This window comes from Mesoplodon densirostris, chromosome 18, assembly GCF_025265405.1.
Source record: "Mesoplodon densirostris isolate mMesDen1 chromosome 18, mMesDen1 primary haplotype, whole genome shotgun sequence".
Classification (NCBI taxonomy): Eukaryota; Metazoa; Chordata; class Mammalia; order Artiodactyla; family Ziphiidae; genus Mesoplodon; species Mesoplodon densirostris.
Window position 1 is genome coordinate 3,310,854 of NC_082678.1, and position 12,736 is coordinate 3,323,589.

Below are 12,736 nucleotides of genomic sequence, written 5' to 3' on the forward strand. Positions count from 1 at the left end.
AAACATCTTCATGAGTATTAGAAAAATTGCCCACCATGGACCCAGAGTCTAAAACAAATGACACAATATTTAAATAAAAATTTAAGAAAGACCAAGGGAATATTATAAATATATATAACAAAATCGTATTTTTTTCTGTCCAATGGTCACTCACATTAAATTTGCGATAATGGTAAATATGGGCCAGTGAAATTTCTTGCCAGCTTGAAGATTCTCTGAGTATCTGCATGGGTGGTGTAAAGGGTTTATGAGAAAAATACTTGATATATTTCAATATGAAAACTTTCCACCGTGTGAACCTTAAAAATCTTATTTTGAAATGGCAAGCCTATATCCCGTGTCAAAGTAAATTGATACCTAAAAATATAGCTTGGCAAAAGCAAATAGTGCAAAGTGAATAAAGAAAATGTTATTATAAAGCCACATTAACTATAGATTAAAAGAGACTTAAAAGGCATATCAACTAATGTGTGAACCTTATTTGCACCCTGAGTCAAACAAACTATAAAAAATGATACCTATGAGAGAATTAGAAATTTGAACACTGACTGGATATTTTATGTTAAGAATCTACTGCTAATATTTTAGATGTGACAATGGCATTATGTTTATGTTTGTATGCTGTGATATTTAAAGATAAAGTAATAGATGTCTGACGTATTATTCAAAATAACATGGGAGAGGAAGAAATAAACGGGGTGGGGGTGAGACAAAATGAAATGGATCATAAATTAACTCTTGTTGAAGCTAGATAATGTGTACATGGGGGTTTATTACACTGTTTTTCCTACTTCTGTACATTTTTAAAATTCACCATAATGCAAAGATAAAAGAAAAATCTAGGTTGAGATAATTTAAAAATGTAACATTCTTTTGTTTCTATTATGAAACCTGGTACATTAATGCATAAGACACTTTATGTATCTTGGACACAAAATACATAGAATAGTGAGGGTTTTTTTTTTTAAGTTTTTGTTTCAACACATTATGTGGAATCTAAAACAATGATACAGATGAACCTGTTTGCAAGGCAGAAATAGAGACACAGAGGTAGACAAGAAACGTATGGACACCAAGGGGGGGAAAGGGGGAGTGGGATGAATTGGGAGATTGGAATTGACATATATACACTAATACGTACAAACTAGATAACTAATGAGAACCTGCTGTATAGCATAGGGAACTCTACTTAATGCTCTGTGGTGACCTAAATGGGAAGGAAATCCAAAAAAGAGGGGATATATGTATACATATAGCTGATTCACTTTGCTGGACAACAGAAACTAACACAACATTGTAAAGCAACTATACCCCAATTTAGATTAATCTGTTTTTTTTTGTTTGTTTTGTTTTGTTTTGTTTTTTTGCGGTACGCGGGCCTCTCACTGCTGTGGCTTCTCCCGTTGCGGAGCACAGGCTCCGGACGCGCAGGCTCAGCGGCCATGGCTCATGGGCCTAGCCGCTCCGCGGCATGTGGAATCTTCCCGGACCGGGGCACGAACCTGTGTCCCCTGCACCGGCAGGCGGACTCTCAACCACTGCGCCACCAGGGAAGCCCTATACCCCAATCTAAAAAAAAAAAAAAAAAGTTTTTTATTCAAGTTTAGTGTTTTGTGAAGGAAAGAGCATGAGCTTTGAAATCAAACCTGAATTCGAATCCCAGCTCTTCTACTAACAAGCTTTGTGAGCTATGACAAATTACATAACCTTCTCATCTACAAAATCTTGCTAATAATATCTACTTCGCACTTATTGTGAGTTGTAATGAATTTTAATGAGATGATGAACTCATGAGGAGTGCTTGCCACTTGGTAGGCACTTACTGAAGTGGTAGCAAGTATTATTAGGACTATGCAAGTAAATCCATGTGTGGAACTTGGGTAATATATATTTCACATATCTTTCCATAAAATTCATCCATTCCAGCTTAATCCTGGTATAGGGCCATTTAACTCACCATGTATATATTTGTGAGATTTTGCATTTAAAGGATGTGTGCAGACTTTTTATTAGTAGGCACTTCGGAGGTTAGATTTATGAGCTTATTGCTCTGTAATGTCTGAGACATGTTGAATCGAAGCATAGATGTCACCTTCTCGTCTCTTACTAACACATACTTGGAGCATGTAGTTATGACAACTACAAGAAGCAAGCCATTAAAGCAGCAAAGAAACACCATCTTAGCACTAAAAAAAGGATAGAAAGGTTTCCCTTTGAAGTTGAAGAGAAGTGTTTTTGAATTAATGGAGTGTACAGTGATTTTTCTGTTTTATTTATGAAAATACTCTTTGCCTTCATGCCAAAAGGTTTTAGCACAGTCATAAGTAGGATTTACACAAAGAAACATAGCCAAAATTTATGACGTGTTTGCAAATGTAAGAAAAAGTCTGAATTTACAATATTTGTAATTTACCGTTAAGTATCTTTCTATCACTATTCCTGGAATGCTAATGTTTTATAAACACAAGTGTTGGTTATGAACCTAGAATATCCTAACCTATACTACTTTTTAAAAAGAAATCTTCCAGAATGTTTTCCGTGTCTTTTGGGGATTTAATAGGGGGAAATGTACACAGGACGAATGCTCCTGCCTTTGGCTTTAGCCCAAACTTTTAGCATCAACAATCTTGACAGCTGCTTTTGTGACTTGACTTCCTTTGGACCTTTTTCCCCCTTTCCTTACTTGCTACATTTTATACAAATTAATCTGTAGAAGGTGGACATATACACACACATTGTTTTTGAAGTTAATTACTGACTTTGATACCTTTTCAAATATTTTACTTCCTATACATCTACTGGTTGGGTTTTTTTAAGAGTGGAATAATGCAATGATGCATTTTAAAATTAATGCACTGTTTGGCAACTACTGTCAAAGAGAGTTATTTTTTTTAAATAAAAGGACTCACTTTTTTTCTTTTTAACATTAAAATTTTCTAAGATTTTTATGTCCTTTGTAAATGTCCTATCCTAGGATATAAGGTCTTGAGACATAAGAAAAAGAACTGACTTTCATGCAGGCAAAAGAAGAAATCATTTGAATCAGATGCTGCTGCCTTCTGTATTCCCTACACAATATATTATACACAAGGATGTTCACTTGTAGCTTCTTTGGAATAGCAAAGACTCCAAACAGCCTAAATGTTCAGCAATAGGGAACTAGTTTTAAAAAGTATGTTACATGCATTTAATAGAGTGCTGCATAGAGATTAAAGGAATACATATGTGTATCATGGAGATCTCTCCAAGGCATATTGTTAAATGAAGAGGGCAATTTGGACAGCGCACACACACACATGAATGTACGTGTGCTTGCTTTCTTTGTGCGTGTAGGCTATTTTTGGAAGGATATACATGAATCTAACAGTGGTAGTCCTGTTGAGGGGGCTATCAGTGTGAGTACAGAGAGAATCTTCATTATTTATATATTTTGGTACTATTTGAATTTTCACCATGTGCATGAATTATTTTTTTTGGCTAAAAGTTAGTTAAAATAAAAGCGAGATAAATCTATTTGTGCTGATATGAAGCAACCTCCAAGATAAATAATTAGGAGGAAAAGCAGGATACAGAACAGGACAGATGGTACCATTTGTTTAAAAAAAAGACATACTACCCTCACAGACATTTCTTACATTTAGATAGAAAATTCATAGAATACCCAAGAAACATAACAATGGTTGCTCCTGGAGAGAAGAACCAAGAGAAGGGAGGGAAGATGAGCTTTCATTACATGCCTTCTTACAATGTTTGAAATTTTTGCTCTGGGCATACTTAACTTTTTTATTTAATAAAGCTTACTATAGTTAACAATATTGTATTGTGTACTTGAAAGTTGCTAAGAGAGTAGATCTTAAAATTTCTCATCATAAGAAAAAAATTGTAGCTATGTGAGGTGATGGATGTTGACTAAACTTACAGTCTTGGAGGGGGGAGTCTTTTCTGTTAATATATTTTCAATTCATTAAAGGATATGGAAAATCCAAAAAATTTTTCTCAATATATACATGTATTAAATCACTATGCTGTACATCTAAAGCTAATAAAATATGTTAATTACATATCAATAAAACCGGGACGAAAAAGAAGCGTACCAAAAAAACTTGATTTAACACAGTAGTTTTGTTTTTTTTTTTTTTTGCGGTATGTGGGCCTCTCACTGTTGTGGCCTCTCCCATTGCGGAGCACAGGCTCTGGATGCGCATGCCCAGCGGCCATGGCTCACGGGCCCAGCCGCTCCGCAGCATATGGGATCCTCCCAGACCGGGGCACGAACCCGTATCCCCTGCATCGGCAGGCGGACTCTCAACCACTGCGCCACCAGGGAGGCCCAACACAGTAGCTTTTTTTCAGTATATTCATAATTTGGTAGTTTATACCCATTCATGCTTTTTCCTTCTTATTTATTTTTGTATATGAATTTATAGGCAAGATCCTGATGATGATATAAAATAGCAGCATTCTCTGTTGTTTTGTGTTTGGGAACCAGTAGTATATAAGTGTGTTGAGTTAACTTAGCACTTATAAGTGAATTTTAAAATAAATAATAAAATAGCATCATATAATACCCATGGTAATGATAAAGAATACCTTTTTTGCCCTATCTTAGTCTTTCTTTTTTCCATATGTGCTAATTAAAAGTTCATAGAACTTCTGACCCTTGTCATTATGTAGATTGCAAAGAAAATAAAGTAATTGATAAATTAATGACTGCTTTAAGTTTATTCGATTAGGCTGGAAACTTCTGTTGAGGAAAAAAACTTATAAACTGTTTCTTTTAGATAGAATTATTCCTGGACCAATACAAAAAATCAGGTAAAGAGTACAGTTCCTGAACATAGAATCTTGGCATAAGAATTAATTTACCTCAAGAATTGTGCCTCTAATGAATTTTCATGCGTTGGACACAAAGTATTGAGAGAAATGTCTGGTTAATTTGAATACAAAATTTTGGGTGTTTCTGCATAAAACTCTTTGTGAATAAGCCCTTGGACTTGAAACCCAGTGAATTTGTTTGATATTTGGAGACTAAAAAAGGTGATGGTTAAGCCCAATTCTATTATAAAGCATTTCACTGTGCTTCCCATCAGCACATACTTCTCTTGGAAACTCATTTAATAGTTATTGTTTACTGGGCTCTGTCCTACTAAAACAGTAAAGGAACTGTTAAGTTTTGTACAAGGGGATTTATATGATGTGTAAAATAAAGATTCCAATCACTGCTAACTCTTGTGAGGCAAAGAGTGGAAGAAACAATCTTAACACACACTTGCCAGCTTAGAAAGTTCTTGATCATAGTTCATCTCTAAAAGGTATTTTCCTAAACTTACAAAGGGATACCACTTACTTTCCTTAAGATTAGTGCAGTTTCCTTGTTAGTGGTACCCCAATAAAGAAGGAAAAATAAATTTTAAATATAAGGAGATACTTTTCCATGTGAAACTTCTGTTCCAAAAGGGACCAACATTGAACAGAACTGTTGATGGTGAGAGGTTTTGGTTGTTGATGTTGTCGTTACACATATGTTGTTTTCATACGTGAACAGGAGTTCCTATGCGGGGGGGCACGGGGAGGCCAAATTTTGTCACCCTTTGCCATTCCAGCTTTAGTGGTATTGGAGGTCTATATGACTCACAAAGAAAACCCACTTTTTCTTCAGTATGTTAAAAGCCGTTTCACATTTTCAGGCCTGCTTATCTTACCCATAATCCACTCTTTATTATATGTTGTTTTACTTTTACATCTTGGTCTTTTGTAAAAACTTTTCTTATATCTACCTGTAGCCTGTAGATCATGTCGTCCCATTCTTCTTTAGCAGAAGATATTGGAATCCAACTGGCCTTATAGTTTCTCTCAAGAAGAAGTAATGTAAACTGATTGGGATATCATCGATCCTAGTATGCATCAGGACAGGAAGTGGGTGCTAAGGTCTACTACAATTTGTTATTTGGGAGAAAGGAAAAGAGTGGAAGAGAAAGATAAATCAATAGTAATAAAATTGCTACATTCCTGGCTAATTACATATTTTTGAAGCATTTTCCTACTGTGAGACTTAAGCATGATGGTGCCAGAAAGGAAATGCATTCTACAACTAGGCCAGGTCAAAGCTATATTTGGGTGCAGAACATGTTGGCTCACTTTCTATGAAGCAGCATCAAAATACCCAGGAGCCAATAAAATCACACAGAAGGTGCTGGAAAAAAATTCAAAGTATTGATCTGACTAAACCCAAAGTGTTGTGTTAAATTTTGTTAGCATGAGGTTCATGCTAAAAAGTAGTATTTTTAAAAAATCACTGCAACAATGCTACTACAGTACATTTGAACCTATGAATTGGACCAGCGCCTTCTTGACCAAATCATTGACCACATTTGACTTTCTCTATTAATTCCATGCCTAATGTGACTACAGTATTCCTACTACTTATAATAATTTATACTTTTTTTTTTTTTTTTTGCGGTACGCGGGCCTCTCACTGTTGTGGCCTCTCCCGTTGCAGAGCACAGGCTCTGGACGCGCAGGCTCAGCGGCCATGGTTCACGGGCCTAGCTGCTCCGCGGCATGTGGGATCTTCCCAGACCAGGGCACGAACCCATGTCCCCTGCATCGTCAGGTGGACTCTCAACCACTGCGCCACCAGGGAAGCTCCTATACTTTTGATTATAGTTCATTACCTTACTGAAATAAAAAATACTAATTAATAGCACATGCCATAAATTCAAGTCATTGGCTGTCATTCAGTATGCTTTGCCTTTGAGTAATGATTGTCATTTATAAAGCATGCAGATTTGGAGACTGTACAGCTCAGTGGATTAGAACAAGAGCTTAGCAATCAGACAAGGTGGTGTCAAATCCTGGCACTGCCACTTATGAGTCACTTGTATGACTTTGGGTAAGTTGTTTAATCTCTGTGTCTCAATTTCTTTGTCTGCAACTTTGGGTTAATAATATATAATTAATAATATATCACAGGATTATTTTGAGGATTAAATGAGATAGTACATAAAGGGTCTTGACCTAAAGCCTATAACCAGTAAGAGCTTAGTAAGCTATTATATTTTTATTATTACTATAGCTGCTTTCTCCTGTAAGTCAAAACATGTCAAAAATTCAGTTGAGGGCCTCCCTGGTGGCGCAAGTGGTTGGGAGTCCGCCTGCCGATGCAGGGGATACGGGTTCGTGCCCCGGTCTGGGAGGATCCCGTGTGCCGCGGAGCGGCTGGGCCCGTGAGCCATGGCCGCTGAGCCTGCGCGTCCGGAGCCTGCGCGTCCGGAGCCTGTGCTCCGCGACGGGGGAGGCCACAGCAGTGAGAGGCCCGCATACCGCAAAAAAAAAAAAAAAAAAAAAAAAAAAAAAATTCAGTTGAATAGCTTCATAGTAAGACTTAAACACTGAGAATACAGTGGAAAACAGAATGATGAACTAATAATTCCAGGTTAAGATTGCCTGGTTGCCATATAATAAATGCATTCATTTTACAGTGTATCTACATACTGCCAAATACCTAGGTTTACATGTTTTGAATTCTGTCAAAATCATATTACTATTGAAAATATTCTAACTCAGCGGGTTCCATTTTAGTAGCAGTTGAACAATAACAGTGGTAAATGGAATGTGTTACTGTAAAGCTGGAATGATGGCTGACAGGCTGTAATTTGCTTTATGAAGTGTGCGTTGTCACATATACAATTATCTGGCTTATATTTGTTGCTGTCAGCCCTCCAGTTTGTTAATGTCCAGGAGTTATGCCTTTATGTGAAACTTAAGAAGGGTTAAAAATCTCAGCATTTTCCCGGGGAGGGGAGGGGAAGGAGCAGGGGGTTCACACAGTGGCTACCTTCTTTTTTCCTTTTTTTGAGGAACTAGGGTGATGCTACACACTGCAGCCCACCCTACTGGTCAAAATGAAAAACTGCATCATACATGATTTTTTTTTTTTTTTTTTTAAAGGAGGGAGAAAAAATGAACTTTTCCATTGGCTCCCCTGGGCATTTTCCTCTCCAACTCACCACTGACAGATGTGGTTCCTTTTGGAAATATTATTAAACTATGCTGCCCTTTTCGTTGTTAAATTCACAGGTGTTGTAGTGATTGTGCTCCAAGCATCCAATCAATTTGATTTCATTTCTTATCATTTAGACTGTGCTGTCTCTGCAAATGAGATCCCTAAAGGTTCTTAAGAAGTCTGTTACTCTTTTTGTGATTGTATGATTAGTAAACAGTGTCCTAAGCTAAAAACTGAGTCATCAGCTCGACTCATTTCTTGTACATTCAAGATCTAGTTAGAGCAACTTTTGAGAAGAATGATAAATGGAAACTTTCTTTACCTGGCCCATCATTTGTTCTGTAGACTTAATGACATTCAGTACTATTATACTCACTGCCAGGGCCTTGGGAAAAAAAAGAATATTTATACATTGAGTTATGGCTAGGTGTAGGAGACAAAAAAAAAAGATGGGCAAGAAGTCAGACTGTCTAGAACAGAGAAGAATTTGAGACCTTCACTCTACATGGATTAATCACAAGAACTAACCACGCAAATCCAAATGGATATTTAGAAATCGGTGAAGCCTCTAACATGTTCTGTGGGAAACGCCATACATTTTCTAATGCATGAGTATGTGCAGAATGGTGGTCTAATTTATAAAGGAAGTGTCGACAGAACTTTAGCTTTGGTGTTACAAATGTGCTGCATACTGTGTTTACATGTGAATAACATTTCACATATGTACTCTTAGATTCGTGTTATATTCAGTTACTTAGATGAACGGTTATAATAAGGAATAATAAGCTGCAGTTTTACTAATCTTACCTTAGTTCAGCTTTGGAAACTGCACTACTAGGAAATTGGTCCATGAAAATCTGGCAATATTAATGCTATCAAGCATGAAAACTAACTGGATTTGGATCAGGGACCTTTATTTATAGCATTTTATTTAGGATTTATTAGTTTAAAGAAGGAGCTTTGCGTCTCATGGGTTCTTAAATGTTAAATAGGGTCAGAAGTCATGTGTTCCCTTCTAATGGCAGCAATAAAAACAAAAACAAAAAAAAGCAGACAAAAAAAAAAAAAGCAGACAATTTTACATTAAATTCCCTTATGTTATCCAAAGATAACTTGGTGAAGTAATAGCAAACCCTAGAAAAATTTCAACCATGCCATATAAACAGTTGGTTGCAGATGTGAATAAAGTGTTTACAATATAGCTTATAATTAATTAGAAGAAAAGTAAGTGTTGATGACTTCATACTAACATAAAAAAACACATTGATCCTTTACAAATTGAATAAGCAAACATATATTTATATGTTTTTTCTATTTGTTATTCTTATGTTATTTTTTATGCTTAAACTGCTTTCTGTCTTTTTTTCATTTTTTTCTCATTTCTAATTAAAATCATCATTATGGCCTGTTTTTGTCCCTAAATAGTACCTGCAAGTTCAGAATCAGATGGGTTTGCTGTGAGTCAAAATAGTTACAAAGGGAACATCATCATGGTTCATTTCCCCCCCTGTTTTGTTTGGAATTGAATTAGGAAATGAAAGTTTTTAGCAGTTTAATTCACTTCTCCAAAAAGTTTATGAAGCAGCAACAGCTGGTTGAATCCATGGCAGAAAAAGCCAACTTCTAGTGGCTAAGCTATTGTTTCAGAATTAAGGGAGAAAACTCATTAGCTGTTACTGAAAACACAGAATAAAAACAAATAGCACAGAAACCCTAGCAAATAATTACCTTACACCTGACACAAAGCTGCTTTATCTTTCTGCTCCAACCCTCAGAAATTCCCAACTTACCACTCTATGGAGCATGAATGAAATTGAGTTTGACTCTAAGGAAAGAACAATAGAGAAATCATCCTCCTTGTAGGCCCCTCAGCATGATATTCAGTGGAGACTCTGCCACTGAATATACTAAGGGGTGTATCTAGTGCCCAATTCTTATGACACTTAGGATAGAGGAGCAAACAACCAGCTAATAGCAGGTGAACCCTTGATATAGTTCCCCCAGATCTTGTCTAGAAATACAAAAGGAAGGGACTGGAGGTAGTGGATGTGATTAATGGAGATATTGTGTGTTAGGATATATATCTGGATAGAAATATATTGATTCTGAGCAAGTTGCAATGGGAAAGTGTGTCTCTAGTGGCAAGGGGTCTTGCTTGTGAGAAAGCCACTCAGAGCAGATGGAATTCTAAGCCCTAATTGTGGAACTGGTGAGTGGAAATGTCTTTCACTATATTTTGTGATCATTTATGTCTGATCCCACTGGACTATGGTTGTGGCCACTTGGAACTGCGATTATAAGAGCTGTAGATGAAACCAGAGATCACTTGAGATTATGTTTTAAGGAAAAATGATGTTCTAAACTTCAACAAATCCAAAATGACCACAGTAATTGCTGGTTCTTCCATAAAATTTTTCACCCATGCATCTTGAGTAGCTGTAATCATTTTAATTACACGGGAGTGTCTATTTATACAGTGTCACAGGCTTTTTTTCTGTGTGTGCCCAAGGGAGTTGGGCCACTTGATAAGACACTGAAAACACTTATAGCAACATTTCCATCATCGGGAACTAATTACACTTGGATGTAAAACATATTTTTAAATGTTTCCCCCTTTGCAACCATTTTTAGTACTGACCTAGGCTCTGTTTTTGCTGCATGGAGTTGGATACCTTTGTTGTATACTTGACGGAGTCATGGTCTTTCATTTAGCACAGAGGTAGCTGTTAAAAGCCCACCTTGGTAACTATATTTAGATACCATAGGAATCACATGGAAGTGACTTTTCCATCTGATGTTAGTAAATCAGATGGCAGGTATTTTGGATAAGACTTTAAAAATTGAATCCCTAAATGTAACTGGATTGGATCCTGAGACAGAAAAAGGACATTAGTAGAAAAACTGGTGAAATCCAAGTAAAGTCTGTAGTTTAGTTAATAGCGATGTACCAATGCTAATTTCTTGGTTTTGACAAGTATACACTAGTTATGTAAGAAGTTAACATTGGGGAAACTGGTTGAACAGTATATAGGAACTCTTTGTACTGTCTTTGCAATACTTATAATAAATCTAAAACTATGTGAAAATTTAAAAGTTCATTAAAAAAAAACAACAACAGGGCTACCCTGGTGGCGCAGTGGTTGAGAGTCTGCCTGCCGATGCAGGGGACATGGGTTCGTGCCCTGGTCTGGGAAGATCCCACATGCCGCGGAGCAGCTGGGCCCGTGAGCCATGGCCGCTGAGCCTGCGCGTCCGGAGCCTGTGCTCCGCAACGGGAGAGGCCACAACAGTGAGAGGCCCGCGTACCGCAAAAATAAATAAATAAATAAAACAAAGCCCCTCCTTATTTGCTTTAAAAAAAAAAAAAAAAAACCTGGACTGCTAAAATATGTAAGAGTAAATTTGTCAAATTTTTGAGGCATGCAGAAAACTTTGAGTCTAAAGTGATAGCTGATAAATAATGCTCAGTATATCCTACAAATGTTTAATTTTGCTTGGTAACCCAAACTACAACTTTTTTTAATGGATTTTGGTTTGGCTCAGAAATTTTAAATTCCTTTAACCTCACAGCTCACTTTCGGGTTACCTGCCAGACAGTCCATTTAGATTGTCTTGATAATATAATTTCAGTAGATTTGCAGTGGTGTTAAGTGGGATAGGGAGGGTGGGAGGGATACGCAAGAGGGAGGAGATATGGGGATATATGTATACGTATAGCTGATTCACTTCGTTATACAGCAGAAACTAACACACCATTGTGAAGCAATTATACTCCAATAAAGATGTTTAAAAAAGAAATTTGAGTATGTTAACCCTCCGTTCAGTATTTGAAAATTTTTCTGCTTATAATAGAAATTTCAGTGGTACTTTAGTAAAACTATAAGCTTTGTGTCTTGATCAAGTAACCTAGTAAAGTAGAGCATTTCTTTTGGTTCCAACCAGTGACTGTTGTGTGAGGTTGTTTGCTTTTTTAATTTTACTTTTATTCTCCACAATAAACTCCATGGTTTATTTTTAAAGTCCTATATCTGCAGGTGTTCAACTCAGTTATGGACATCTACCTACCATCGAGCGTATGTAGAAGAGTCTAGATATGATCATCTAATTTATGGAAAGAGAAGGCTACAGTGATTCGCTTTTAATCATTTTATATACTCCCTATCCTTCTAGTTTAATTATAGGAAATAAACCTTTAAAGTGAGGCAATACAGATTCTATGTAGGTTGTAGTTTGGTTTCACTGCTCCCTAGTTGAAATCCAGGGCCCAAACTCTACAGTGTTTACTGAGATTAGCACTGGCGATTTCCTTTGGAAATTAGTATTTGAGATAATATTAAATTCAGTTGAAAATCCTCTTTTCAAGTTTGTGAAATGAACTGAGCAGCTGTTGGTGTCCTTTTATCAGCAGACTGTACCTCTGTTTGGGGGATTTTAAGGAAAGCCATTTGCAGTGCATAGCCTTTTCTTCTGGTTTCTGAATGAGCTAACATCTTCCTTCTAAACCTTTTAAAGTATCATAATAGCATGGGCCACTTCTACAAAATATAATCCAGTGTATGTTGAAAACACCCAAAAGAGATTAGCATTGTTTTAATTGCATAACTCGGTATTGTATATATATTGCCTTTCATCGAAACCATTTTACAGAACAAATATTATCTTCATAGGGCTTTTAGAATTCCTAAGAGGTTGGTTGCATAGACTGTAAACTAGAATTATAAAGAGAACTTC

General features: G+C 36.5%; 1 protein-coding gene across 1 annotated transcript in view; it reads left to right on the forward strand.

The window, feature by feature from the left end:
* Positions 1 to 12,736, forward strand: part of SKAP1 (src kinase associated phosphoprotein 1) — a 269,272-nt gene that overhangs the window by 57,561 nt on the left and 198,975 nt on the right. The window lies entirely within an intron of this gene.